Source organism: Phoenix dactylifera, chromosome 16, assembly GCF_009389715.1.
Source record: "Phoenix dactylifera cultivar Barhee BC4 chromosome 16, palm_55x_up_171113_PBpolish2nd_filt_p, whole genome shotgun sequence".
Classification (NCBI taxonomy): domain Eukaryota; kingdom Viridiplantae; phylum Streptophyta; class Magnoliopsida; order Arecales; family Arecaceae; genus Phoenix; species Phoenix dactylifera.
Genome location: NC_052407.1, coordinates 1,095,875 through 1,102,209, shown reverse-complemented (window position 1 = coordinate 1,102,209; position 6,335 = coordinate 1,095,875).

The window sequence follows — 6,335 nt, the reverse complement described above, 5'->3', positions numbered from 1 at the left end:
CAGTTAAGTTGTTTGGGAACACAGTTAACTTGTCTGGGAACACAGTTAAGTTGTCTAGGAACATAGTTAATTTGTCTAGGAACACAGTTAACTTGTCTAGGAACACAGTTGTTTAGGAACACAGTTAAATTGTTTGGGAACACAGTTAACTTGTCTAGGAACACAGTTAACTTGTCTAGGAACACAGTTGTCTAGGAACACAGTTAAGTTGTCTGTGAACACAGTTAAGTTGTTTAGGAACACAGTTATTTAAGAATACAGTTAAGTTGTTTGGGAACACAGTTAACTTGTCTAGGAACACAGTTAATTTGTCTAGGAACACAGTTGTCTAGGAACACAGTTAAGTTGTTTGGGAACACAGTTAACTTGTCTGGGAACACAGTTAAGTTGTCTAGGAACACAGTTAACTTGTCTAGGAACACAGTTGTTTAGGAACACAGTTAAATTGTTTGGGAACACAGTTAACTTGTCTAGGAACACAGTTGTTTAGGAACACAGTTAAATTGTTTGGGAACACAGTTAACTTGTCTAGGAACACAGTTAAGTTGTCTAGGAACACAGTTGTCTAGGAACACAGTTAAGTTGTCTGTGAACACAGTTAAGTTGTTTAGGAACACAGTTATCTAAGAATACAGTTAAGTTGTTTGGGAACACAGTTAACTTGTCTAGGAACACAGTTAATTTGTCTAGGAACACGGTTGTCTAGGAACACAGTTAAGTTGTTTGGGAATACAGTTAACTTGTCTGGGAATACAGTTAAGTTGTCTAGGAACACAGTTAACTTGTCTAGGAACACAGTTGTTTAGGAACACAGTTAAATTGTTTGGGAACACAGTTAACTTGTCTAGGAACACAGTTAACTTGTTTAGGAACACAGTTGTCTAGGAACACAGTTAAGTTGTCTGTGAACACAGTTAAGTTGTTTAGGAACACAGTTATTTAAGAATACAGTTAAGTTGTTTGGGAACACAGTTAACTTGTCTAGGAACACAGTTAATTTGTCTAGGAACACAGTTGTCTAGGAACACAGTTAAGTTGTTTGGGAACACAGTTAACTTGTCTGGGAACACAGTTAACTTGTCTAGGAACACAGTTGTCTAGGAACACAGTTCAGTTGTTTGGGAACACAGTTAACTTGTCTAGGAACACAGTTGTCTAGGTACATAGTTAAGTTATCTAGGAACACAGTTAACTTGTTTGTGAACACAGTTAACTTGTCTATGAAAGCCTGAGAGTCGACTCCTGGTGAGCAGGGGTCGACTCGTGCTGTTAAGGGGTCGACTCCAGGTCTGTGAACACAGTTAAGTTGTCCGTGAACACAGTTAACTTATCTAGAAACACAGTTAACTTTATTTTTATTTTTATTTTATTTTCTTTTCTTCTTTTTCTTTCATTTTCTTTTTTTTCTTTTCTTTTTCTTTTTTTTTTCTTCTCTTCTTCCCTTCTCCTTCTTTCTTCTTCCTTCTCCTCTCGCGAGGCCGGTAGCTACGGAAGGGGGTCGGACGGTGGCGGCCGCAGGATGGGGCCACCGGGAGGGGGGGGGCAGCGGCTCCTCTTCTTTGGCACCTTCCCACCGTGGGGGCGGAGGTATTTCCGGCGACGCGGAAGGGGGCAGCGGGTGCGGGAGGGGGCGGGCTGTGGCCGGCGGCAGGCGCGGGAGGGGGTGGGCCGTGGCCGGCGGCTGCCTTTTTCTTCTCCTTCTTCGGTGGGAATGGGAGAGGCGGGGGCATTTTTGTCCCATGAAGCAATGTTAAAATATATATGGACCGGTTGTTAAACAACCGGTCAACAGGGATTTAATGTTAAAGTTCGGTCAATAAATGGACCGCCGAGCAAGTTCCCCTATTATATTTATCTTCAAACCCTGATCTGAACCCAGCGTAAAGAGTTTGGTCAAAGTCAGATCGGATTTTCAGGTAGGATCGGGTAGGTGAGTTTCACTTCACTGATCAATTTGCCAATATTAGTATTCATCTTGCCTTTCATTGTTTTGGATATGAAAGCTACTACAAAAAAATTAGATATTGCCGACGTTTTTTAATTAATGTATAAACTGACGCAAAAAAGCATCAGTAGTTTTATTTCTGATGCTTTCTAAAACGCCGCAAAAGCGTTGGCTATGCTACTATCGAAATTTAACTTTACGATGCCTTTTAAAAACGTCAGTAATTATAAAAGATGCTGACACTTTTAAAAGCATCGGCGATGAAGCATCTTATATCGGTGATGTTTATTTGCGTCTCTAATTAATGACGCTAATACGCGTTGCTAATATATATTTTAATGACGCTTTAAAGTGTCGTAAGAGTTATTTTTTAAAAAAAATATTTATTTTTTTTAAAAACTTTGTATACATTTATATACACTAAATACATACACAACAAAAACCATATAATAACACGTCACAATCTAAAATGAAAAAATATCAAATTATTAATTAAAATTTTTAAAATATTTTTTTTATATTTTCAATTATCTTTTGAGTTGTTGCTAGCAACTACATTTGAGAAAAAATGATATAAAATTTAAATATTAAATAATTATTATTTGTGATATTTGTTTGTAAACTTTCTACATCTTATATTTAGATATTTTCTTTGCCATCTACAGTTGGATCTTTAGATTTTTCTAATTTGTTCACATCTCAATTTGAATTATAGTATTTTTCAATCCATTTGCAATATATTTTTAAATTTTAATTTATTATTTTCACAAAATGGCAGTGAAAGAAAATAGAGAGAAAGGATGTTTTTGTATGATTTCTATGAATATAATTAGATAAAATTTTCTTATGTATATATCTAAAATCTAGATTTTGATTTTTTTTTCCTTGTTTGCATATATCAAAGGTTATATGTAATCTTGAAAAAAAAGGGGGAAAAAGAAATTTTTAGATAAAATATGACAGACAGAATCTGGATAGAATATTTTTAGATTTCAAAATTTTGAATTCTTTCGTTTTTGAAAATTTTAAAACTTTGAAATCTTAATGAAACTAGTAAACCAACTAGGTGCAATGCATGTTTGATAGGAGAGATGATAAAAAGAAAGCAATATAGTTTAATGTATTTGAAAATTTTATGAAATATATTTAATTTGGACTAATTATTATATTTTTTTAAAAAATAAATAAGTGGGATTCCTTGTATAAAAATTGAGAGATTGAGTGTAGTTAGATATTTCTATATTTTAAAGTTAAATCTTTTATTATATTTATCAAAATATCAGTATCTTCTGAGGTTTTAATTTTCTTTCTTTTTTTCAGTTGTTTCCATTTTTGCCACGATCAGCCAAAATATACGCATTCCAGCAAGATAAGAGAGATCTCCTCTCACCGCCCGACTAAACAAAGAACGTAACCGTTGGTGGCTCGCCCTGGCCGAGGGAACACCAAGGATATCTCTAGCCTGGACACCACGTCTCCGTTGCGATGCAGATTTGCATGCCGTGTCTTCATCATCATTTGTTTTGGATATCATTTGCTCGAGGTGGAATCTTGCTTGGACACTGTGTCCATGGTGCCTTACTCCCAGCCCAATGACGGGGATGATGCTGCTGGACTCTGTATCGAGTCCTCGTCAAGGCATCGCATCCTGAGGACAAGGTCGATGATGCTGGCTTGGGCTCCAACACCACTCCTTGGTCGTTGTCGGACAATGAAAGCCATAAGAACAAAAACGATAGGGTCTTCGAGGACTGGAGGGTACTCCTGAGGACTATTATGGAAAGGGCACTCTGTCAGATTGTTGAAATCACTAAGGCTATAATGGTTGCTTCATCTGAGATGGCTAAGAAAATCTGGGACCCCCTCTCTGTTGCTACAGTGCCCAGATTTGTCCTTGTTTTTTGGGAGCTCCCACCCCCTGGCCATCTCGAGATAAATTTTGATGGAAGCATGCCCGCTAGTGGTGACAGAGCTGGAGCTGCTTTTGTAATCATAGACCAAAACTCCAGGTTAGTTGCTGTAGGAGGGCGACGCTCTTTCAAGACATCAGCTGTTGGGGCGAAGCTCAGGGTAGCATGCGAGGGAATCTCCTATACGAGACAGGTGTTAGGGGCTGGGAGCATCATCCTTGAGGGTGACTACAGCCGTGGTGATTGAGTAGATTCTAAAGGAGAGGCGGAAGGGGACAGAACATCCACTTCTAGGCGATATCTGTGGCTGGTGCGGGAGTGTGATGCCTTCCAAGCCGTACAGATATACCGAGAGGCGTTCAGAAGCCCATCACTCTAGAGATATCCTCTGGACTCGGCATACTACAGTTTCTTCACCACCAAGTCGTCTCAAGTTGGCCTCTCACAACTAGTTTGCAAAATTCTCATCTGTGCTTCTTACTGCTTGTTTTCTCCAATTTAAAACTAACTATTTACTCTTCACATCTACAAGAGACACCCTCTTTACTGTTCCCGTATATGTGAATGATATTATCATAACTGGTGATGATTCCCTTGTCATTACTTTTGTCAAAAGGCTCCTTGATTCCAAATTTCATTTAAAGGACTTAGAACCTCTCAAATATTTTCTTGGGATTGAAGTTGCCCATTTTGCTCAAGGTATTTATCTCTCACAATGAAAATTATGCATTGGACATTTTAGCTGATGTGGGTGCTCTTGGTTGCCATCCATGTGATTCACCTATGGAGCCCATTCTCACACTATTTCCAAATGCGAGCCGAATCAGAGAATTGTAGGCCGCTTACTTTATCTTACCATTACAGGATCATACATTCTTTATCCTGTCAATATTCTCAGCCAGTCAATGCATTATTACTTTCTGCTTATTCAGATTCGGATTGGGCTCGTATCGTATTTCTCGAAGGTCCATCACAGAATATTGTACCTTTCTTGGCACTAGTTCCTATATCATGAAAGTCTAAGAAATGAGACGCCGTTTCTCGTTCATCTACTGAAACAGAATATGAAGCTATGCCAACGACTGCATGTAAAATTCAATAATTAAACAACTGGCTTCATGATTTGCAAGTCCCGCACAAGCAATTAGCTCTACATATTGCACACAATTTTGTCTTTCAAGAGCACACTAAGCATATCGAACTTGATTGCCACTTTATTCGCGAGAAGTTCTGCTGATTCCAAATCTATTCACCAAGCCTCTTGGCCGATAGTAGTTCCAGCGTCTAGATGTCAAGGTGGTTCTTGATCTCCATCCTCCAACTTGAGGAGGGCGTCTTGACCATCATCTGGCCATTTATCAAGTATTGGATAAGAACGATATATCATTTTGGATAAGAACAACATATCTTTGGTTATAACTACCGGATAAAAACAAAATAATTTCTCCATCGGAGAGCTTTCCTCTGAATCACCGCCCATGGAACCAGCCAATTCCACCGTCTATGTTTGTCGGATGCTTCTCAGCTCCGCAAAGTCCTCAAGTACTTGGATGGGATCGCGCGTTCATATCCAAAATATCGAATCCTAGAGAGAGATTGCTTTCATGCTGCTGTTACGAACGAATACGATCAGCGGATTGAAGCTTTACGGCGAAATGTTCTGCTGACTCTATGTGCATGACTGCGTTCCTCCAATGGGGATCCATGGTCTTGACGATTTAATTCATCTTCTTGAAGATGTCACAGATTTGCTTATTCACCCGGATGCTTTGGTTTCATGGTTATTTATTTGGCCATGGCCCGTCACTTTGAAGAGCACCGCTTGGCTCGGATGCAGAAAGGAGAGATGAAATTGCCGAAGTCTACTGATATCCTTGAATTGCTGGAGAGGAATTTTGGCTTCTTCGAAAGCATGTGCCAAGAAAAGCGAAGTACTTGTGCTATGACGCCACTTTGGTTTCTCATGAAAATGGCCGGCTGCATGGATTCAGGAAAATAAAAAATTTACTGAAGACGTGGCTAAAAAAAAAAAGACATGGTTAGAAGGTATTGCCGCTAGAATCTGGGTTGAGGTCTGCCGTTGCCCGATCTTGATTGAGGTTGGCTGATACGAAGATGAAAAGCAGATCGACCAAGAACCGAGGAAAGGCTTTAAGAGATTGAAGGGTTAGATGCCTCTTTGGAATGCAAATCCAATCTGAAAAGAAGTTCTTTTGCTAGAATGTTTTTGATGGAGAACCTTTCGATACTTAAGTTAGAAGTTCTTTTGCCAGAAGATTTTTGACGGGACCTTCTGATACTTAAGTGGAATTCTATAGCAACAATGAAAAAAATGAGAGAGAATGAGAGCAAAAGAGGGTTCGGAGCACTTATATATAAGAAAATTATTAGAGGATGCAGTAAATGCATGATAATGGTTAGTCGTGTGTTAACTGCATGGTAACAGTTTCTCACGTTATGCACACGGCAATAACTATAGC